This window comes from Lampris incognitus, chromosome 3 (assembly GCF_029633865.1).
Source record: "Lampris incognitus isolate fLamInc1 chromosome 3, fLamInc1.hap2, whole genome shotgun sequence".
In the NCBI taxonomy this organism is placed as follows: Eukaryota; Metazoa; Chordata; class Actinopteri; order Lampriformes; family Lampridae; genus Lampris; species Lampris incognitus.
This window is the reverse complement of record NC_079213.1, coordinates 52,773,236-52,797,533: the sequence shown is the minus strand read 5'-3', so window position 1 is coordinate 52,797,533 and position 24,298 is coordinate 52,773,236. Positions and strand designations below refer to the sequence as shown.

General features: G+C 39.5%; 1 protein-coding gene across 2 annotated transcripts in view; it reads right to left on the bottom strand.

Moving 5' to 3' along the window:
• pde6d (phosphodiesterase 6D, cGMP-specific, rod, delta) overlaps positions 1-24,298 on the bottom strand; it is a 140,851-nt gene that overhangs the window by 66,299 nt on the left and 50,254 nt on the right. The window lies entirely within an intron of this gene.

Genomic DNA, 24,298 nt, shown 5'->3' with positions numbered 1-24,298 from the left:
CAAGGAAGTGTGGGTAGACAAATGAAACAAGGAAGTGTGGATAGACAAATGAAACGAAGTTTGGGTAGACAAATGACACAAGGAAGTGTGGGTAGACAAATAAAACAAGGAAGTGTGGGTAGACAAATGAAACAAGGTAGTGTGGGTAGACAAATGAAACAAGAAAGTGTGGGTAGACAAATAAAACAAGGAAGTGTGGATAGAACAATGACACAAGGAAGTGTGGGTAGACAAATGAAACAAGGAAGTGTGGGTAGACAAATGAGACAACGTAGGGTGGGTAGACAAATGAAACAGGGTAGTGTGGGTAGACAAATGAAACAAGGTAGTGTGGGTAGACAAATGAAACAATGTAGTGTGGGTAGACAAATGAAACATGGAAGTGTGGGTACACAAATGAAACAAGGAAGTGTGGGTAGACAAATGAAACAAGGACGTGTGGATAGACAAATGAAACAAGGAAGTGTGGGTAGACAAATTAAACAAGGAAGTGTGGGTAGACAAATTAAACAAGGAAGTGTGGGTAGACAAATGAAACAAGGAAGTGTGGGTAGACAAATGAAACAACGAAGCGTGGGTAGACAAATGAAACAAGGAAGTGTGGATAGACAAATGAAACAAGGTAGTGTGGGTACACAAATGCAACAAGGAAGTGTGGGTAGACAAATGAAACAAGGAACTGTGGGTAGACAAATAAAACAAGGAAGTGTGGGTAGACAAATGAAACAACGTAGTGTGGATAGACAAATGAAAGAAGGAAGTGTGGGTACACAAATGAAACAAGGAAGTGTGGATAGACAAATGAAACAAGGAAGTGTAGGTAGACAAATGAAACAAGGAAGTGTGGGAAGACAAATGAGACAACGTAGGGTGGGTAGGCAAATGAAACAAGGAAGTGTGGGTACACAAATGAAACAAGGAAGTGTGGGTAGACAAATGAAACAAGGACGTGTGGGTAGACAAATGAAACAAGGAAGTGTGGGTACACAAATGAAACAAGGAAGTGTGGGTAGACAAATGAAACAATGTAGTGTGGGTACACAAATGAAACAAGGAAGTGTGGGTACACAAATGAAACAAGGAATTGTGGGTAGACAAATGAAACAACGTAGTGCGGGTAGACAAATGAAACAAGGTAGTGTGGGTACACAAATGAAACAAGGAAGTGTGGATAGACAAATGAAACAAGGAAGTGTGGGTAGACAAATTAAACAAAGTAGTGTGGGTAGACAAATGAAAAAAGGAAGTGTGGGTAGACATAAAACAAGGTAGTGTGGGTAGACAAATGAAACAAGGAAGTGTGGATAGACAAATGAAACAAGGAAGTGTGGGTAGACATAAAACAAGGAAGTGTGGATAGACAAATGAAAAAAGGTAGTGTGGGTAGACAAATGAAACAAGGAAGTGTGGGTAGACAAATAAAACAAGGAAGTGTGGATAGACAAATGAAAAAAGGTAGTGTGGGTAGACAAATGAAACAAGGAAGTGTGGATAGACAAATGAAACAAGGAAGTGTGGGTAGACAAATGAAACAAGGAAGTGTGGATAGACAAATGAAACGAAGTTTGGGTAGACAAATGACACAAGGAAGTGTGGGTAGACATAAAACAAGGAAGTGTGGGTAGACAAATGAAACAAGGCAGTGTGGGCAGACAAATGAAACAAGGAAGTGTGGGTAGACAAATAAAACAAGGTAGTGTGGGTAGACAAATGAAACAAGGAAGTGTGGATAGACAAATGAAACAAGGAAGTGCGGGTAGACAAATGAAACAAGGAAGTGTGGATAGACAAATGAAACGAAGTTTGGGTAGACAAATGACACAAGGAAGTGTGGGTAGACAAATGAAACAAGGTAGTGTGGGTAGACAAATGAAACAAGGAAGTGTGGGTAGACAAATGAAACAAGGAAGTGTTGGTAGACAAATGAAACAAGGAAGTGTGGGTAGACAAATGAAACAAGGAAGTGTGGGTAGACAAATGAAACAATGAAAGGTGGGTAGACAAATGAAACAAGGAAGTGTGGGTAGACAAATGAAACAAGGAAGTGTGGATAGACTTATGAAACAAGGAAGTGTGGGTAGACAAATTAAACAAGGAAGTGTGGGTAGACAAATTAAACAAGGAAGTGTGGGTAGACAAATGAAACAAGGAAGTGTGGGTAGACAAATGAAACAAGGCAGCGTGGGTAGACAAATGAAACAAGGAAGTGTGGATAGACAAATGAAACAAGGTAGTGTGGGTACACAAATGCAACAAGGAAGTGTGGGTAGACAAATGAAACAAGGAACTGTGTATAGACAAATGAAACAACATAGTGTGGGTAGACAAATGAAACAACGTAGTGTGGATAGACAAATGAAACAAGGAAGTGTGGGTACACAAATGAAACAAGGAAGTGTGGATAGACAAACGAAACAAGGAAGTGTGGGTAGACAAATGAGACAACGTAGGGTGGATAGAAAAATGAAACAAGGAAGTGTGGGTACACAAATGAAACAAGGAAGTGTGGGTAGACAAATGAAACAAGGACGTGTGGGTAGACAAATGAAACAAGGAAGTGTGGGTAGACATAAAACAAGGAAGTGTGGGTAGACAAATGAAACAAGGTAGTGTGGGTAGACAAATGAAACAAGGAAGTGTGGGTAGACAAATAAAACAAGGAAGTGTGGATAGACAAATGAAACAAGGTAGTGTGGGTAGACAAATGAAACAAGGAAGTGTGGATAGACAAATAAAACAAGGTAGTGTGGGTAGACAAATGAAACAAGGAAGTGTGGATAGACAAATGAAACGAAGTTTGGGTAGACAAATGACACAAGGAAGTGTGGGTAGACAAATGAAACAAGGTAGTGTGGGTAGACAAATGAAACAAGGAAGTGTGGGTAGACAAATGAAACAAGGAAGTGTGGGTAGACAAATAAAACAAGGAAGTGTGGGTAGACAAATGAAACAAGGAAGTGTGGGTAGACAAATGAAACAAGGAAGTGTGGGTAGACATAAAACATGGAAGTGTGGGTAGACAAATGAAACAAGGTAGTGTGGGTACACAAATGAAACAAGGAAGTGTGGGTAGACAAATAAAACAAGGAAGTGTGGATAGACAAATGAAACAAGGTAGTGTGGGTAGACAAATGAAACAAGGAAGTGTGGATAGACAAATGAAACAAGGTAGTGTGGGTAGACAAATGAAACAAGGAAGTGTGGATAGACAAATGAAACGAAGTGTGGGTAGACAAATGACACAAGAAAGTGTGGGTAGACATAAAACAAGGAAGTGTGGGTAGACAAATGAAACAAGGAAGTGTGGGTAGACAAATGAAACAAGGAAGTGTGGGTAGACAAATGAAAAAAGGAAGTGTGGATAGACAAATGAAACAAGGAAGTGTGGGTAGACAAATGAAACAAGGAAGTGTGGGTAGACAAATGAAACAAGGAAGTGTGGATAGACAAATGAGACAAGGTAGTGTGGGTACACAAATCTAACAAGGAAGTGTGGGTAGACAAATTAAACAAGGAAGTGTGGATAGACAAATGGAACAACATAGTGTGGGTAGACAAATGAAACAACGTAGTGTGGATAGACAAATGAAAGAAGGAAGTGTGGGTACACAAATGAAACAAGGAAGTGTGGATAGACAAATGAAACAAGGAAGTGTGGGTAGACAAATGAAACAAGGAAGTGTGGGTAGACAAGTGAAACAAGGAAGTGTGGGTAGACAAATGAAACAAGGAAGTGTGGATAGACAAATGAAACGAAGTTTGGGTAGACCAATGACACAAGGAAGTGTGGGTAGACATAAAACAAGGAAGTGTGGGTAGACAAATGAAAAAAGGTAGTGTGGATAGACAAATGAAACAAGGAAGTGTGGGTAGACAAATAAAACAAGGAAGTGTGGATAGACAAACGAAACGAAGTTTGGGTAGACAAATGAAACAAGGAAGTGTGGGTAGACAAGTGAAACAAGGAAGTGTGGGTAGACAAATGAAACAAGGTAGTGTGGGTAGACAAATGAAACAAGGAAGTGTGGGTAGACAAATGAAACAAGGAAGTGTGGGTAGACAAATGAAACAAGGAAGTGTGGGTAGACAAATGAAACAAGGAAGTGTGGGTAGACAAATGAAAAAAGGAAGTGTGGATAGACAAATGAAACAAGGAAGTGTGGGTAGACAAATTAAACAAGGAAGTGTGGGTAGACAAATGAAACAAGGAAGTGTGGGTAGACAAATGAAACAAGGAAGCGTGGGTAGACAAATGAAACAAGGAAGTGTGGGTAGACAAATGAAACAAGCAAGTGTGGATAGACAAATGAAACAAGGTAGTGTGGGTACACAAATGCAACAAGGAAGTGTGGGTAGACAAATGAAACAAGGAAGTGTGGGTAGACAAATGAGACAACGTAGTGTGGGTAGACAAATGAAACAAGGTAGTGTGGTTAGACAAATGAAACAAGGTAGTGTGGGTAGACAAATGAAACAATGTAGTGTGGGTAGACAAATGAAACAAGGAAGTGTGGGTAGACAAATAAAACAAGGAAGTGTGGATAGACAAATGAAAAAAGGTAGTGTGGGTAGACAAATGAAACAAGGAAGTGTTGGTAGACAAATGAAACAAGGAAGTGTGGGTAGACAAATGAAACAAGGAAGTGTGGATAGACAAATGAAACGAAGTTTGGGTAGACAAATGACACAAGGAAGTGTGGGTAGACAAATAAAACAAGGAAGTGTGGGTAGACAAATGAAACAAGGTAGTGTGGGTAGACAAATGAAACAAGAAAGTGTGGGTAGACAAATAAAACAAGGAAGTGTGGATAGAACAATGACACAAGGAAGTGTGGGTAGACAAATGAAACAAGGAAGTGTGGGTAGACAAATGAGACAACGTAGGGTGGGTAGACAAATGAAACAGGGTAGTGTGGGTAGACAAATGAAACAAGGTAGTGTGGGTAGACAAATGAAACAATGTAGTGTGGGTAGACAAATGAAACATGGAAGTGTGGGTACACAAATGAAACAAGGAAGTGTGGGTAGACAAATGAAACAAGGACGTGTGGATAGACAAATGAAACAAGGAAGTGTGGGTAGACAAATTAAACAAGGAAGTGTGGGTAGACAAATTAAACAAGGAAGTGTGGGTAGACAAATGAAACAAGGAAGTGTGGGTAGACAAATGAAACAACGAAGCGTGGGTAGACAAATGAAACAAGGAAGTGTGGATAGACAAATGAAACAAGGTAGTGTGGGTACACAAATGCAACAAGGAAGTGTGGGTAGACAAATGAAACAAGGAACTGTGGGTAGACAAATAAAACAAGGAAGTGTGGGTAGACAAATGAAACAACGTAGTGTGGATAGACAAATGAAAGAAGGAAGTGTGGGTACACAAATGAAACAAGGAAGTGTGGATAGACAAATGAAACAAGGAAGTGTAGGTAGACAAATGAAACAAGGAAGTGTGGGAAGACAAATGAGACAACGTAGGGTGGGTAGGCAAATGAAACAAGGAAGTGTGGGTACACAAATGAAACAAGGAAGTGTGGGTAGACAAATGAAACAAGGACGTGTGGGTAGACAAATGAAACAAGGAAGTGTGGGTACACAAATGAAACAAGGAAGTGTGGGTAGACAAATGAAACAATGTAGTGTGGGTACACAAATGAAACAAGGAAGTGTGGGTACACAAATGAAACAAGGAATTGTGGGTAGACAAATGAAACAACGTAGTGCGGGTAGACAAATGAAACAAGGTAGTGTGGGTACACAAATGAAACAAGGAAGTGTGGATAGACAAATGAAACAAGGAAGTGTGGGTAGACAAATTAAACAAAGTAGTGTGGGTAGACAAATGAAAAAAGGAAGTGTGGGTAGACATAAAACAAGGTAGTGTGGGTAGACAAATGAAACAAGGAAGTGTGGATAGACAAATGAAACAAGGAAGTGTGGGTAGACATAAAACAAGGAAGTGTGGATAGACAAATGAAAAAAGGTAGTGTGGGTAGACAAATGAAACAAGGAAGTGTGGGTAGACAAATAAAACAAGGAAGTGTGGATAGACAAATGAAAAAAGGTAGTGTGGGTAGACAAATGAAACAAGGAAGTGTGGATAGACAAATGAAACAAGGAAGTGTGGGTAGACAAATGAAACAAGGAAGTGTGGATAGACAAATGAAACGAAGTTTGGGTAGACAAATGACACAAGGAAGTGTGGGTAGACATAAAACAAGGAAGTGTGGGTAGACAAATGAAACAAGGCAGTGTGGGCAGACAAATGAAACAAGGAAGTGTGGGTAGACAAATAAAACAAGGTAGTGTGGGTAGACAAATGAAACAAGGAAGTGTGGATAGACAAATGAAACAAGGAAGTGCGGGTAGACAAATGAAACAAGGAAGTGTGGATAGACAAATGAAACGAAGTTTGGGTAGACAAATGACACAAGGAAGTGTGGGTAGACAAATGAAACAAGGTAGTGTGGGTAGACAAATGAAACAAGGAAGTGTGGGTAGACAAATGAAACAAGGAAGTGTTGGTAGACAAATGAAACAAGGAAGTGTGGGTAGACAAATGAAACAAGGAAGTGTGGGTAGACAAATGAAACAATGAAAGGTGGGTAGACAAATGAAACAAGGAAGTGTGGGTAGACAAATGAAACAAGGAAGTGTGGATAGACTTATGAAACAAGGAAGTGTGGGTAGACAAATTAAACAAGGAAGTGTGGGTAGACAAATTAAACAAGGAAGTGTGGGTAGACAAATGAAACAAGGAAGTGTGGGTAGACAAATGAAACAAGGCAGCGTGGGTAGACAAATGAAACAAGGAAGTGTGGATAGACAAATGAAACAAGGTAGTGTGGGTACACAAATGCAACAAGGAAGTGTGGGTAGACAAATGAAACAAGGAACTGTGTATAGACAAATGAAACAACATAGTGTGGGTAGACAAATGAAACAACGTAGTGTGGATAGACAAATGAAACAAGGAAGTGTGGGTACACAAATGAAACAAGGAAGTGTGGATAGACAAACGAAACAAGGAAGTGTGGGTAGACAAATGAGACAACGTAGGGTGGATAGAAAAATGAAACAAGGAAGTGTGGGTACACAAATGAAACAAGGAAGTGTGGGTAGACATAAAACAAGGAAGTGTGGGTAGACAAATGAAACAAGGTAGTGTGGGTAGACAAATGAAACAAGGAAGTGTGGGTAGACAAATAAAACAAGGAAGTGTGGATAGACAAATGAAACAAGGTAGTGTGGGTAGACAAATGAAACAAGGAAGTGTGGATAGACAAATAAAACAAGGTAGTGTGGGTAGACAAATGAAACAAGGAAGTGTGGATAGACAAATGAAACGAAGTTTGGGTAGACAAATGACACAAGGAAGTGTGGGTAGACAAATGAAACAAGGTAGTGTGGGTAGACAAATGAAACAAGGAAGTGTGGGTAGACAAATGAAACAAGGAAGTGTGGGTAGACAAATAAAACAAGGAAGTGTGGGTAGACAAATGAAACAAGGAAGTGTGGGTAGACAAATGAAACAAGGAAGTGTGGGTAGACATAAAACATGGAAGTGTGGGTAGACAAATGAAACAAGGTAGTGTGGGTACACAAATGAAACAAGGAAGTGTGGGTAGACAAATAAAACAAGGAAGTGTGGATAGACAAATGAAACAAGGTAGTGTGGGTAGACAAATGAAACAAGGAAGTGTGGATAGACAAATGAAACAAGGTAGTGTGGGTAGACAAATGAAACAAGGAAGTGTGGATAGACAAATGAAACGAAGTGTGGGTAGACAAATGACACAAGAAAGTGTGGGTAGACATAAAACAAGGAAGTGTGGGTAGACAAATGAACAAGGCAGTGTGGGTAGAAAAATGAAACAAGGAAGTGTGGATAGACAAATGAAACGAAGTGTGGGTAGACAAATGACACCAGGAAGTGTGGGTAGACAAATGAAACAAGGTAGTTTGGGTAGACAAATGAAAAAAGGAAGTGTGGGTAGACAAATGAAACAAGGAATTGTTGGTAGACAAATAAAACAAGTAAGTGTGGATAGACAAATGAAACAAGGAAGTTTGGATAGACAAATAAAACAAGGAAGTGTGGATAGAAAAATGAAACAAGGTAGTGTGGGTAGACAAATGAAACAAGGAAGTGTGGATAGACAAATGAAACAAGGTAGTGTGGGTAGACAAATGAAACAAGGAAGTGTGGATAGACAAATGAAACGAAGTGTGGGTAGACAAATGACACAAGGAAGTGTGGGTAGACAAATGAAACAAGGTAGTGTGGGTAGACAAATGAAACAAGGAAGTGTGGGTAGACAAATTAAACAAGGAAGTGTGGGTAGACAAATAAAACAAGGAAGTGTGGGTAGACAAATGAAACAAGGAAGTGTGGGTAGACAAATGAAACAAAGAAGTGTGGGCAGACATAAAACAAGGACGTGTGGGTAGACAAATGAAACAAGGTAGTGTGGGTAGACAAATGAAACAAGGAAGTGTGGGTAGACAAATAAAACAAGGAAGTGTGGGTAGACAAATGAAACAAGGTAGTGTGGGTAGACAAATGAAACAAGGAAGTGTGGATAGACAAATGAAACAAGGTAGTGTGGGTAGACAAATGAAACAAGGAAGTGTGGATAGACAAATGAAACGAAGTGTGGGTAGACAAATGACACCAGGAAGTGTGGGTAGACAAATGAAACAAGGTAGTGTGGGTAGACAAATGAAACAAGGAAGTGTGGGTAGACAAATGAAACAAGGAATTGTTGGGAGACAAATGAAACAAGGAACTGTGGATAGACAAATGAAACAAGGTAGTGTGGGTAGACAAATGAAACAAGGAAGTGTGGATAGACAAATGAAACAAGGTAGTGTGGGTAGACAAATGAAACAAGGAAGTGTGGATAGACAAATGAAACGAAGTGTGGGTAGACAAATGACACAAGAAAGTGTGGGTAGACATAAAACAAGGAAGTGTGGGTAGACAAATGAACAAGGCAGTGTGGGTAGAAAAATGAAACAAGGAAGTGTGGATAGACAAATGAAACGAAGTGTGGGTAGACAAATGACACCAGGAAGTGTGGGTAGACAAATGAAACAAGGTAGTTTGGGTAGACAAATGAAAAAAGGAAGTGTGGGTAGACAAATGAAACAAGGAATTGTTGGTAGACAAATAAAACAAGTAAGTGTGGATAGACAAATGAAACAAGGAAGTTTGGATAGACAAATAAAACAAGGAAGTGTGGATAGAAAAATGAAACAAGGTAGTGTGGGTAGACAAATGAAACAAGGAAGTGTGGATAGACAAATGAAACAAGGTAGTGTGGGTAGACAAATGAAACAAGGAAGTGTGGATAGACAAATGAAACGAAGTGTGGGTAGACAAATGACACAAGGAAGTGTGGGTAGACAAATGAAACAAGGTAGTGTGGGTAGACAAATGAAACAAGGAAGTGTGGGTAGACAAATTAAACAAGGAAGTGTGGGTAGACAAATAAAACAAGGAAGTGTGGGTAGACAAATGAAACAAGGAAGTGTGGGTAGACAAATGAAACAAGGAAGTGTGGGCAGACATAAAACAAGGAAGTGTGGGTAGACAAATGAAACAAGGTAGTGTGGGTAGACAAATGAAACAAGGAAGTGTGGGTAGACAAATAAAACAAGGAAGTGTGGGTAGACAAATGAAACAAGGTAGTGTGGGTAGACAAATGAAACAAGGAAGTGTGGATAGACAAATGAAACGAAGTGTGGGTAGACAAATGACACCAGGAAGTGTGGGTAGACAAATGAAACAAGGTAGTGTGGGTAGACAAATGAAACAAGGAAGTGTGGGTAGACAAATGAAACAAGGAATTGTTGGGAGACAAATGAAACAAGGAACTGTGGATAGACAAATGAAACAAGGAAGTTTGGATAGACAAATGAAACAAGGAAGTGTGGGTAGACATAAAACAAGGAAGTGTGGGTAGACAAATGAAACAAGGTAGTGTGGGTAGACAAATGAAACAAGGAAGTGTGGGTAGACAAATAAAACAAGGAAGTGTGGGTAGACAAATGAAACAAGGTAGTGTGGGTAGACAAATGAAACAAGGAAGTGTGGATAGACAAATGAAACAAGGTAGTGTGGGTAGACAAATGAAACAAGGAAGTGTGGATAGACAAATGAAACGAAGTGTGGGTAGACAAATGACACCAGGAAGTGTGGGTAGACAAATGAAACAAGGTAGTGTGGGTAGACAAATGAAACAAGGAAGTGTGGGTAGACAAATGAAACAAGGAATTGTTGGGAGACAAATGAAACAAGGAACTGTGGATAGACAAATGAAACAAGGAAGTTTGGATAGACAAATGAAACAAGGAAGTGTGGGTAGACAAATGAAACAAGGAAGTGTGGATAGACAAATGAAACAAAGTTTGGGTAGACAAATGACACAAGGAAGTGTGGGTAGACAAATGAAACAAGGTAGTGTGGGTAGACAAATGAAACAAGGAAGTGTGGGTAGACAAATGAAACAAGGAAGTGTTGGTAGACAAATGAAACAAGGAAGTGTGGGTAGACAAATGAAACAAGGAAGTGTGGGTAGACAAATGAAACAATGAAAGGTGGGTAGACAAATGAAACAAGGAAGTGTGGGTAGACAAATGAAACAAGGAAGTGTGGATAGACAAATGAAACAAGGAAGTGTGGGTAGACAAATTAAACAAGGAAGTGTGGGTAGACAAATTAAACAAGGAAGTGTGGGTAGACAAATTAAACAAGGAAGTGTGGGTAGACAAATGAAACAAGGAAGTGTGGGTAGACAAATGAAACAACGAAGCGTGGGTAGACAAATGAAACAAGGAAGTGTGGATAGACAAATGAAACAAGGTAGTGTGGGTACACAAATGCAACAAGGAAGTGTGGGTAGACAAATGAAACAAGGAACTGTGGGTAGACAAATAAAACAAGGAAGTGTGGGTAGACAAATGAAACAACGTAGTGTGGATAGACAAATGAAAGAAGGAAGTGTGGGTACACAAAAGAAACAAGGAAGTGTGGATAGACAAATGAAACAAGGAAGTGTAGGTAGACAAATGAAACAAGGAAGTGTGGGAAGACAAATCAGACAACGTAGGGTGGGTAGACAAATGAAACAAGGAAGTGTGGGTACACAAATGAAACAAGGAAGTGTGGGTAGACAAATGAAACAAGGACGTGTGGGTAGACAAATGAAACAAGGAAGTGTGGGTACACAAATGAAACAAGGAAGTGTGGGTAGACAAATGAAACAATGTAGTGTGGGTAGACAAATGAAACAAGGAAGTGTGGGTACACAAATGAAACAAGGAAGTGTGGGTAGACAAATGAAACAACGTAGTGCGGGTAGACAAATGAAACAAGGTAGTGTGGGTACACAAATGAAACAAGGAAGTGTGGATAGACAAATGAAACAAGGAAGTGTGGGTAGACAAATTAAACAAAGTAGTGTGGGTAGACAAATGAAAAAAAGGAAGTGAGGGTAGACACATGAAACAACGAAGTGTGGATAGAAAAAAGAAACAAGGAAGTGTGGGTAGACAAATGAAACAAGGTAGTGTGGGTAGACAAATGAAACAAGGAAGTGTGGGTAGACAAATGAAACAAGGAATTGTTGGGAGACAAATGAAACAAGGAACTGTGGATAGACAAATGAAACAAGGTAGTGTGGGTAGACAAATGAAACAAGGAAGTGTGGATAGACAAATGAAACAAGGTAGTGTGGGTAGACAAATGAAACAAGGAAGTGTGGATAGACAAATGAAACGAAGTGTGGGTAGACAAATGACACAAGAAAGTGTGGGTAGACATAAAACAAGGAAGTGTGGGTAGACAAATGAACAAGGCAGTGTGGGTAGAAAAATGAAACAAGGAAGTGTGGATAGACAAATGAAACGAAGTGTGGGTAGACAAATGACACCAGGAAGTGTGGGTAGACAAATGAAACAAGGTAGTTTGGGTAGACAAATGAAAAAAGGAAGTGTGGGTAGACAAATGAAACAAGGAATTGTTGGTAGACAAATGAAACAAGGAAGTGTGGATAGACAAATGAAACAAGGAAGTGTGGGTAGACAAATTAAACAAGGAAGTGTGGGTAGACAAATTAAACAAGGAAGTGTGGGTAGACAAATGAAACAAGGAAGTGTGGGTAGACAAATGAAACAAGGCAGCGTGGGTAGACAAATGAAACAAGGAAGTGTGGGTAGACAAATGAAACAAGGAAGTGTGGATAGACAAATGAAACGAAGTGTGGGTAGACAAATGACACCAGGAAGTGTGGGTAGACAAATAAAACAAGGAAGTGTGGATAGACAAATGAAAAAAGGTAGTGTGGGTAGACAAATGAAACAAGGAAGTGTGGATAGACAAATGAAACAAGGAAGTGTGGGTAGACAAATAAAACAAGGAAGTGTGGATAGACAAATGACACAAGGAAGTGTGGGTAGACAAATGAAACAAGGTAGTGTGGGTAGACAAATGAAACAAGGGAGTGTGGGTAGACAAATTAAACAAGGAAGTGTGGGTAGACAAATAAAACAAGGAAGTGTGGGTAGACAAATGAAACAAGGAAGTGTGGGTAGACAAATGAAACAAGGAAGTGTGGGCAGACATAAAACAAGGAAGTGTGGGTAGACAAATGAAACAAGGTAGTGTGGATAGACAAATGAAACAAGGAAGTGTGGGTAGACAAATAAAACAAGGAAGTGTGGGTAGACAAATGAAACAAGGTAGTGTGGGTAGACAAATGAAACAAGGAAGTGTGGATAGACAAATGAAACGAAGTGTGGGTAGACAAATGACACCAGGAAGTGTGGGTAGACAAATGAAACAAGGTAGTGTGGGTAGACAAATGAAACAAGGTAGTGTGGGTAGACAAATGAAACAAGGTAGTGTGGGTAGACAAATGAAACAATGTAGTGTGGGTAGACAAATGAAACAAGGAAGTGTGGGTACACAAATGAAACAAGGAAGTGTGGGTAGACAAATGAAACAAGGACGTGTGGATAGACAAATGAAACAAGGAAGTGTGGGTAGACAAATGAAACGAAGTGTGGGTAGACAAATGACACCAGGAAGTGTGGGTAGACAAATGAAACAAGGTAGTGTGGGTAGACAAATGAAACAAGGAAGTGTGGGTAGACAAATGAAACAAGGAATTGTTGGTAGACAAATGAAACAAGGAACTGTGGATAGACAAATGAAACAAGGAAGTTTGGATAGACAAATGAAACAAGGAAGTGTGGGTAGACAAATGAAACAAGGAAGTGTGGATAGACAAATGAAGCGAAGTTTGGGTAGACAAATGCCACAAGGAAGTGTGGGTAGACATAAAACAAGGAAGTGTGGGTAGACAAATGAAACAAGGCAGTGTGGGTAGACAAATGAAACAAGGAAGTGTGGATAGACAAATGAAACGAAGTATGGGTAGACAAATGACACCAGGAAGTGTGGGTAGACAAATGAAACAAGGTAGTGTGGGTAGACAAATGAAAAAAGGAAGTGTGGGTAGACAAATGAAACAAGGAATTGTTGGTAGACAAATGAAACAAGGAAGTGTGGATAGACAAATGAAACGAAGTGTGGGTAGACAAATGACACCAGGAAGTGTGGGTAGACAAATGAAACAAGGTAGTGTGGGTAGACAAATGAAACAAGGTAGTGTGGGTAGACAAATGAAACAAGGTAGTGTGGGTAGACAAATGAAACAATGTAGTGTGGGTAGACAAATGAAACAAGGAAGTGTGGGTACACAAATGAAACAAGGAAGTGTGGGTAGACAAATGAAACAAGGACGTGTGGATAGACAAATGAAACAAGGAAGTGTGGGTAGACAAATGAAACGAAGTGTGGGTAGACAAATGACACCAGGAAGTGTGGGTAGACAAATGAAACAAGGTAGTGTGGGTAGACAAATGAAACAAGGAAGTGTGGGTAGACAAATGAAACAAGGAATTGTTGGTAGACAAATGAAACAAGGAACTGTGGATAGACAAATGAAACAAGGAAGTTTGGATAGACAAATGAAACAAGGAAGTGTGGGTAGACAAATGAAACAAGGAAGTGTGGATAGACAAATGAAGCGAAGTTTGGGTAGACAAATGCCACAAGGAAGTGTGGGTAGACATAAAACAAGGAAGTGTGGGTAGACAAATGAAACAAGGCAGTGTGGGTAGACAAATGAAACAAGGAAGTGTGGATAGACAAATGAAACGAAGTATGGGTAGACAAATGACACCAGGAAGTGTGGGTAGACAAATGAAACAAGGTAGTGTGGGTAGACAAATGAAAAAAGGAAGTGTGGGTAGACAAATGAAACAAGGAATTGTTGGTAGACAAATGAAACAAGGAACTGTGGATAGACAAATGAAACAAGGAAATTTGAATAGACAAATAAAACAAGGAAGTGTGGATAGACAAATGAAACAAGGTAGTGTGGGTAGACAAATGAAACAAGGAAGTGTGGATAGACAAATGAAACAAGGAAGTGTGGATAGACAAATGAAGCGAAGTTTGGGTAGACAAATGCCACAAGGAAGTGTGGGTAGACATAAAACAAGGAAGTGTGGGTAGACAAATGAAACAAGGCAGTGTGGGTAGACAAATGAAACAAGGAAGTGTGGATAGACAAATGAAACGAAGTATGGGTAGACAAATGACACCAGGAAGTGTGGGTAGACAAATGAAACAAGGTAGTGAGGGTAGACAAATGAAAAAAGGAAGTGTGGGTAGACAAATGAAACAAGGAATTGTTGGTAGACAAATGAAACAAGGAAGTGTGGATAGACAAATGAAACAAGGTAGTGTGGGTACACAAATGCAACAAGGAAGTGTGGGTAGACAAATGAAACAAGGAACTGTGTATAGACAAATGAAACAACATAGTGTGGGTAGACAAATGAAACAACGTAGTGTGGATAGACAAATGAAACAAGGAAGTATGGGTACACAAATGAAACAAGGAAGTGTGGATAGACAAATGAAACAAGGAAGTGTGGGTAGACAAATGAGACAACGTAGGGTGGATAGAAAAATGAAACAAGGAAGTGTGGGTACACAAATGAAACAAGGAAGTGTGGGTAGACAAATGAAACAAGGACGTGTGGGTAGACAAATGAAACAAGGAAGTGTGGGTAGACATAAAACAAGGAAGTGTGGGTAGACAAATGAAACAAGGTAGTGTGGGTAGACAAATGAAACAAGGAAGTGTGGGTAGACAAATAAAACAAGGAAGTGTGGATAGACAAATGAAACAAGGTAGTGTGGGTAGACAAATGAAACAAGGAAGTGTGGATAGACAAATAAAACAAGGTAGTGTGGGTAGACAAATGAAACAAGGAAGTGTGGATAGACAAATGAAACGAAGTTTGGGTAGACAAATGACACAAGGAAGTGTGGGTAGACAAATGAAACAAGGTAGTGTGGGTAGACAAATGAAACAAGGAAGTGTGGGTAGACAAATGAAACAAGGAAGTGTGGGTAGACAAATAAAACAAGGAAGTGTGGGTAGACAAATGAAAGAAGGAAGTGTGGGTAGACAAATGAAACAAGGAAGTGTGGGTAGACATAAAACATGGAAGTGTGGGTAGACAAATGAAACAAGGTAGTGTGGGTACACAAATGAAACAAGGAAGTGTGGGTAGACAAATAAAACAAGGAAGTGTGGATAGACAAATGAAACAAGGTAGTGTGGGTAGACAAATGAAACAAGGAAGTGTGGATAGACAAATGAAACAAGGTAGTGTGGGTAGACAAATGAAACAAGGAAGTGTGGATAGACAAATGAAACGAAGTGTGGGTAGACAAATGACACAAGAAAGTGTGGGTAGACATAAAACAAGGAAGTGTGGGTAGACAAATGAACAAGGCAGTGTGGGTAGAAAAATGAAACAAGGAAGTGTGGATAGACAAATGAAACGAAGTGTGGGTAGACAAATGACACCAGGAAGTGTGGGTAGACAAATGAAACAAGGTAGTTTGGGTAGACAAATGAAAAAAGGAAGTGTGGGTAGACAAATGAAACAAGGAATTGTTGGTAGGCAAATGAAACAAGTAAGTGTGGATAGACAAATGAAACAAGGAAGTTTGGATAGACAAATAAAACAAGGAAGTGTGGATAGAAAAATGAAACAAGGTAGTGTGGGTAGACAAATGAAACAAGGAAGTGTGGATAGACAAATGAAACAAGGTAGTGTGGGTAGACAAATGAAACAAGGAAGTGTGGATAGACAAATGAAACGAAGTGTGGGTAGACAAATGACACAAGGAAGTGTGGGTAGACAAATGAAACAAGGTAGTGTGGGTAGACAAATGAAACAAGGAAGTGTGGGTAGACAAATTAAACAAGGAAGTGTGGGTAGACAAATAAAACAAGGAAGTGTGGGTAGACAAATGAAACAAGGAAGTGTGGGTAGACAAATGAAACAAGGAAGTGTGGGCAGACATAAAACAAGGAAGTGTGGGTAGACAAATGAAACAAGGTAGTGTGGGTAGACAAATGAAACAAGGAAGTGTGGGTAGACAAATAAAACAAGGAAGTGTGGTTAGACAAATGAAACAAGGTAGTGTGGGTAGACAAATGAAACAAGGAAGTGTGGATAGACAAATGAAACAAGGTAGTGTGGGTAGACAAATGAAACAAGGAAGTGTGGATAGACAAATGAAACGAAGTGTGGGTAGACAAATGACACCAGGAAGTGTGGGTAGACAAATGAAACAAGGTAGTGTGGGTAGACAAATGAAACAAGGAAGTGTGGGTAGACAAATGAAACAAGGAATTGTTGGGAGACAAATGAAACAAGGAACTGTGGATAGACAAATGAAACAAGGAAGTTTGGATAGACAAATGAAACAAGGAAGTGTGGGTAGACAAATGAAACAAGGAAGTGTGGATAGACAAATGAAACAAAGTTTGGGTAGACAAATGACACAAGGAAGTGTGGGTAGACAAATGAAACAAGGTAGTGTGGGTAGACAAATGAAACAAGGAAGTGTGGGTAGACAAATGAAACAAGGAAGTGTTGGTAGACAAATGAAACAAGGAAGTGTGGGTAGACAAATGAAACAAGGAAGTGTGGGTAGACAAATGAAACAATGAAAGGTGGGTAGACAAATGAAACAAGGAAGTGTGGGTAGACAAATGAAACAAGGAAGTGTGGATAGACAAATGAAACAAGGAAGTGTGGGTAGACAAATTAAACAAGGAAGTGTGGGTAGACAAATTAAACAAGGAAGTGTGGGTAGACAAATGAAACAAGGAAGTGTGGGTAGACAAATGAAACAAGGCAGCGTGGGTAGACAAATGAAACAAGGAAGTGTGGGTAGACAAATGAAACAAGGTAGTGTGGGTACACAAATGCAACAAGGAAGTGTGGGTAGACAAATGAAACAAGGAACTGTGGATAGACAAATGAAACAACATAGTGTGGGTAGACAAATGAAACAACGTAGTGTGGATAGACAAATGAAACAAGGAAGTGTGGGTACACAAATGAAACAAGGAAGTGTGGATAGACAAATGAAACAAGGAACTGTGGATAGACAAATGAAACAAGGAAGTTTGGATAGACAAATGAAACAAGGAAGTGTGGGTAGACAAATGAAACAAGGAAGTGTGGATAGACAAATGAAACGAAGTTTGGGTAGACAAATGCCACAAGGAAGTGTGGGTAGACATAAAACAAGGAAGTGTGGGTAGACAAATGAAACAAGGCAGTGTGGGTAGACAAATGAAACAAGGAAGTGTGGATAGACAAATGAAACGAAGTATGGGTAGACAAATGACACCAGGAAGTGTGGGTAGACAAATGAAACAAGGTAGTGTGGGTAGACAAATGAAAAAAGGAAGTGTGGGTAGACAAATGAAACAAGGAATTGTTGGTAGACAAATGAAACAAGGAACTGTGGATAGACAAATGAAACAAGGAAATTTGAATAGACAAATAAAACAAGGAAGTGTGGATAGACAAATGAAACAAGGTAGTGTGGGTAGACAAATGAAACAAGGAAGTGTGGATAGACAAATGAAACAAGGTAGTGTGGGTAGACAAATGAAACAAGGAAGTGTGGATAGACAAATGAAACGAAGTTTGGGTAGACAAATGACACAAGGAAGTGTGGGTAGACAAATGAAACAAGGTAGTGTGGGTAGACAAATGAAACAAGGAAGTGTGGGTAGACAAATAAAACAAGGAAGTGTGGGTAGACAAATGAAACAAGGTAGTGTGGGTAGACAAATGAAACAAGGAAGTGTGGATAGACAAATGAAACAAGGTAGTGTGGGTAGACAAATGAAACAAGGAAGTGTGGGTACACAAATGAAACAAGGAAGTGTGGGTAGACAAATGAAACAACGTAGTGTGGGTAGACAAATGAAACAAGGTAGTGTGGGTACACAAATGAAACAAGGAAGTGTGGGTAGACAAATGAAACAAGGAATTGTTGGGAGACAAATGAAACAAGGAACTGTGGATAGACAAATGAAACAAGGAAGTTTGGATAGACAAATGAAACAAGGAAGTGTGGTTAGACAAATGAAACAAGGAAGTGTCGATAGACAAATGAAACAAGGAAGTGTGGGTAGGCAAATGAAACAAGGAAGTGTGGATAGACAAATGAAACGAAGTGTGGGTAGACAAATGACACCAGGAAGTGTGGGTAGACAAATAAAACAAGGAAGTGTGGATAGACAAATGAAAAAAGGTAGTGTGGGTAGACAAATGAAACAAGGAAGTGTGGATAGACAAATGAAACAAGGAAGTGTGGGTAGACAAATAAAACAAGGAAGTGTGGATAGACAAATGACACAAGGAAGTGTGGGTAGACAAATGAAACAAGGTAGTGTGGGTAGACAAATGAAACAAGGAAGTGTGGGTAGACAAATTAAACAAGGAAGTGTGGGTAGACAAATAAAACAAGGAAGTGTGGGTAGACAAATGAAACAAGGAAGTGTGGGTAGACAAATGAAACAAGGAAGTGTGGGCAGACATAAAACAAGGAAGTGTGGGTAGACAAATGAAACAAGGTAGTGTGGGTAGACAAATGAAACAAGGAAGTGTGGGTAGACAAATAAAACAAGGAAGTGTGGGTAGACAAATGAAACAAGGTAGTGTGGGTAGACAAATGAAACAAGGAAGTGTGGATAGACAAATGAAACGAAGTGTGGGTAGACAAATGACACCAGGAAGTGTGGGTAGACAAATGAAACAAGGTAGTGTGGGTAGACAAATGAAACAAGGTAGTGTGGGTAGACAAATGAAACAAGGTAGTGTGGGTAGACAAATGAAACAATGTAGTGTGGGTAGACAAATGAAACAAGGAAGTGTGGGTACACAAATGAAAAAAGGAAGTGTGGGTAGACAAATGAAACAAGGACGTGTGGATAGACAAATGAAACAAGGAAGTGTGGGTAGACAAATGAAACGAAGTGTGGGTAGACAAATGACACCAGGAAGTGTGGGTAGACAAATGAAACAAGGTAGTGTGGGTAGACAAATGAAACAAGGAAGTGTGGGTAGACAAATGAAACAAGGAATTGTTGGTAGACAAATGAAACAAGGAACTGTGGATAGACAAATGAAACAAGGAAGTTTGGATAGACAAATGAAACAAGGAAGTGTGGGTAGACAAATGAAACAAGGAAGTGTGGATAGACAAATGAAGCGAAGTTTGGGTAGACAAATGCCACAAGGAAGTGTGGGTAGACATAAAACAAGGAAGTGTGGGTAGACAAATGAAACAAGGCAGTGTGGGTAGACAAATGAAACAAGGAAGTGTGGATAGACAAATGAAACGAAGTATGGGTAGACAAATGACACCAGGAAGTGTGGGTAGACAAATGAAACAAGGTAGTGTGGGTAGACAAATGAAAAAAGGAAGTGTGGGTAGACAAATGAAACAAGGAATTGTTGGTAGACAAATGAAACAAGGAAGTGTGGATAGACAAATGAAACGAAGTTTGGGTAGACAAATGAAACAAGGAAATTTGAATAGACAAATAAAACAAGGAAGTGTGGATAGACAAATGAAACAAGGTAGTGTGGGTAGACAAATGAAACAAGGAAGTGTGGATAGACAAATGAAACAAGGTAGTGTGGGTAGACAAATGAAACAAGGAAGTGTGGATAGACAAATGAAACGAAGTTTGGGTAGACAAATGACACAAGGAAGTGTGGGTAGACAAATGAAACAAGGTAGTGTGGGTAGACAAATGAAACAAGGAAGTGTGGGTAGACAAATTAAACAAGGAAGTGTGGGTAGACAAATAAAACAAGGAAGTGTGGGTAGACAAATGAAACAAGGAAGTGTGGGTAGACAAATGAAACAAGGAAGTGTGGGTAGACATAAAACAAGGAAGTGTGGGTAGACAAATGAAACAAGGTAGTGTGGGTAGACAAATGAAACAAGGAAGTGTGGGTAGACAAATAAAACAAGGAAGTGTGGGTAGACAAATGAAACAAGTTAGTGTGGGTAGACAAATGAAACAAGGAAGTGTGGATAGACAAATGAAACAAGGTAGTGTGGGTAGACAAATGAAACAAGGAAGTGTGGATAGACAAATGAAACGAAGTGTGGGTAGACAAATGACACCAGAAAGTGTGGGTAGACAAATGAAACAAGGTAGTGTGGGTAGACAAATGAAACAAGGAAGTGTGGGTAGACAAATGAAACAAGGAATTGTTGGGAGACAAATGAAACAAGGAACTGTGGATAGACAAATGAAACAAGGAAGTTTGGATAGACAAATGAAACAAGGAAGTGTGGGTAGACAAATGAAACAAGGAAGTGTGGATAGACAAATGAAGCGAAGTTTGGGTAGACAAATGCCACAAGGAAGTGTGGGTAGACATAAAACAAGGAAGTGTGGGTAGACAAATGAAACAAGGCAGTGTGGGTAGACAAATGAAACAAGGAAGTGTGGATAGACAAATGAAACGAAGTATGGGTAGACAAATGACACCAGGAAGTGTGGGTAGACAAATGAAACAAGGTAGTGTGGGTAGACAAATGAAAAAAGGAAGTGTGGGTAGACAAATGAAACAAGGAATTGTTGGTAGACAAATGAAACAAGGAACTGTGGATAGACAAATGAAACAAGGAAATTTGAATAGACAAATAAAACAAGGAAGTGTGGATAGACAAATGAAACAAGGTAGTGTGGGTAGACAAATGAAACAAGGAAGTGTGGATAGACAAATGAAACAAGGAAGTGTGGGTAGACAAATAAAACAAGGAAGTGTGGGTAGACAAATGAAACAAGGAAGTGTGGGTAGACAAATTAAACAAGGAAGTGTGGGTAGACAAATAAAACAAGGAAGTGTGGGTAGACAAATGAAACAAGGAAGTGTGGGTAGACAAATGAAACAAGGAAGTGTGGGTAGACATAAAACAAGGAAGTGTGGGTAGACAAATGAAACAAGGTAGTGTGGGTAGACAAATGAAACAAGGAAGTGTGGGTAGACAAATAAAACAAGGAAGTGTGGGTAGACAAATGAAACAAGGTAGTGTGGGTAGACAAATGAAACAAGGAAGTGTGGATAGACAAATGAAACAAGGTAGTGTGGGTAGACAAATGAAACAAGGAAGTGTGGATAGACAAATGAAACGAAGTGTGGGTAGACAAATGACACCAGAAAGTGTGGGTAGACAAATGAAACAAGGTAGTGTGGGTAGACAAATGAAACAAGGAAGTGTGGGTAGACAAATGAAACAAGGAATTGTTGGGAGACAAATGAAACAAGGAACTGTGGATAGACAAATGAAACAAGGAAGTTTGGATAGACAAATGAAACAAGGAAGTGTGGGTAGACAAATGAAACAAGGAAGTGTGGATAGACAAATGAAACGAAGTTTGGGTAGACAAATGACACCAGGAAGTGTGGGTAGACAAATGAAACAAGGTAGTGTGGGTAGACAAATGAAAAAAGGAAGTGTGGGTAGACAAATGAAACAAGGAATTGTTGGTAGACAAATGAAACAAGGAACTGTGGATAGACAAATGAAACAAGGAAATTTGAATAGACAAATAAAACAAGGAAGTGTGGATAGACAAATGAAACAAGGTAGTGTGGGTAGACAAATGAAACAAGGAAGTGTGGATAGACAAATGAAACAAGGTAGTGTGGGTAGACAAATGAAACAAGGAAGTGTGGATAGACAAATGAAACGAAGTTTGGGTAGACAAATGACACAAGGAAGTGTGGGTAGACAAATGAAACAAGGTAGTGTGGGTAGACAAATGAAACAAGGAAGTGTGGGTAGACAAATTAAACAAGGAAGTGTGGGTAGACAAATAAAACAAGGAAGTGTGGGTAGACAAATGAAACAAGGAAGTGTGGGTAGACAAATGAAACAAGGAAGTGTGGGTAGACATAAAACAAGGAAGTGTGGGTAGACAAATGAAACAAGGTAGTGTGGGTAGACAAATGAAACAAGGAAGTGTGGGTAGACAAATAAAACAAGGAAGTGTGGGTAGACAAATGAAACAAGGTAGTGTGGGTAGACAAATGAAACAAGGAAGTGTGGATAGACAAATGAAACAAGGTAGTGTGGGTAGACAAATGAAACAAGGAAGTGTGGATAGACAAATGAAACGAAGTGTGGGTAGACAAATGACACCAGAAAGTGTGGGTAGACAAATGAAACAAGGTAGTGTGGGTAGACAAATGAAACAAGGAAGTGTGGGTAGACAAATGAAACAAGGAATTGTTGGGAGACAAATGAAACAAGGAACTGTGGATATAGACAAATGAAACAAGGAAGTTTGGATAGACAAATGAAACAAGGAAGTGTGGGTAGACAAATGAAACAAGGAAGTGTGGATAGACAAATGAAACAAGGAAGTGTGGGTAGACAAATAAAACAAGGAAGTGTGGATAGACAAATGAAACAATGTAGTGTGGGTAGACAAATGAAACAAGGAAGTGTGGGTACACAAATGAAACAAGGAAGTGTGGGTAGGCAAATGAAACAAGGAAGTGTGGATAGACAAATGAAACGAAGTGTGGGTAGACAAATGACACCAGGAAGTGTGGGTAGACAAATAAAACAAGGAAGTGTGGATAGACAAATGAAAAAAGGTAGTGTGGGAAGACAAATGAAACAAGGAAGTGTGGATAGACAAATGAAACAAGGAAGTGTGGGTAGACAAATAAAACAAGGAAGTGTGGATAGACAAATGAAAAAAGGTAGTGTGGGTAGACAAATGAAACAAGGAAGTGTGGATAGACAAATGAAACAAGGAAGTGTGGGTAGACAAATGAAACAAGGAAGTGTGGATAGACAAATGAAACGAAGTTTGGGTAGACAAATGACACAAGGAAGTGTGGGTAGACATAAAACAAGGAAGTGTGGGTAGACAAATGAAACAAGGTAGTGTGGGTAGACAAATGAAACAAGGAAGTGTGGGTAGACAAATAAAACAAGGAAGTGTGGATAGACAAATGAAACAAGGTAGTGTGGGTAGACAAATGAAACAAGGTAGTGTGGGTAGACAAATGAAACAATGTAGTGTGGGTAGACAAATGAAACAAGGAAGTGTGGGTACACAAATGAAACAAGGAAGTGTGGGTAGACAAATGAAACAACGTAGTGTGCGTAGACAAATGAAACAAGGTAGTGTGGGTACACAAATGAAACAAGGAAGTGTGGATAGACAAATAAAACAAGGAAGTGTGGGTAGACAAATGAAAAAAGGAAGTGTGGGTAGACAAATGAAAAAAGGAAGTGTGGGTAGACATAAAACAAGGTAGTGTGGGTAGACAAATGAAACAAGGAAGTGTGGATAGACAAATGAAACAAGGAAGTGTGGGTAGACATAAAACAAGGAAGTGTGGGTAGACAAATGAAACAAGGTAGTGTGGGTAGACAAATGAAACAAGGAAGTGTGGGTAGACAAATAAAACAAGGAAGTGTGGATAGACAAATGAAAAAAGGTAGTGTGGGTAGACAAATGAAACAAGGAAGTGTGGATAGACAAATGAAACAAGGAAGTGTGGGTAGACAAATGAAACAAGGAAGTGTGGATAGACAAATGAAACGAAGTTTGGGTAGACAAATGACACAAGGAAGTGTGGGTAGACAAATGAAACAAGGTAGTGTGGGTAGACAAATGAAACAAGGAAGTGTGGGTAGACAAATAAAACAAGGAAGTGTGGGTAGACAAATGAAACAAGGAAGTGTGGGTAGACAAATGAAACAAGGAAGTGTGGGTAGACAAATGAAACAAGGAAGTGTGGATAGACAAATGAAACAAGGAAGTGTGGGTAGACAAATTAAACAAGGAAG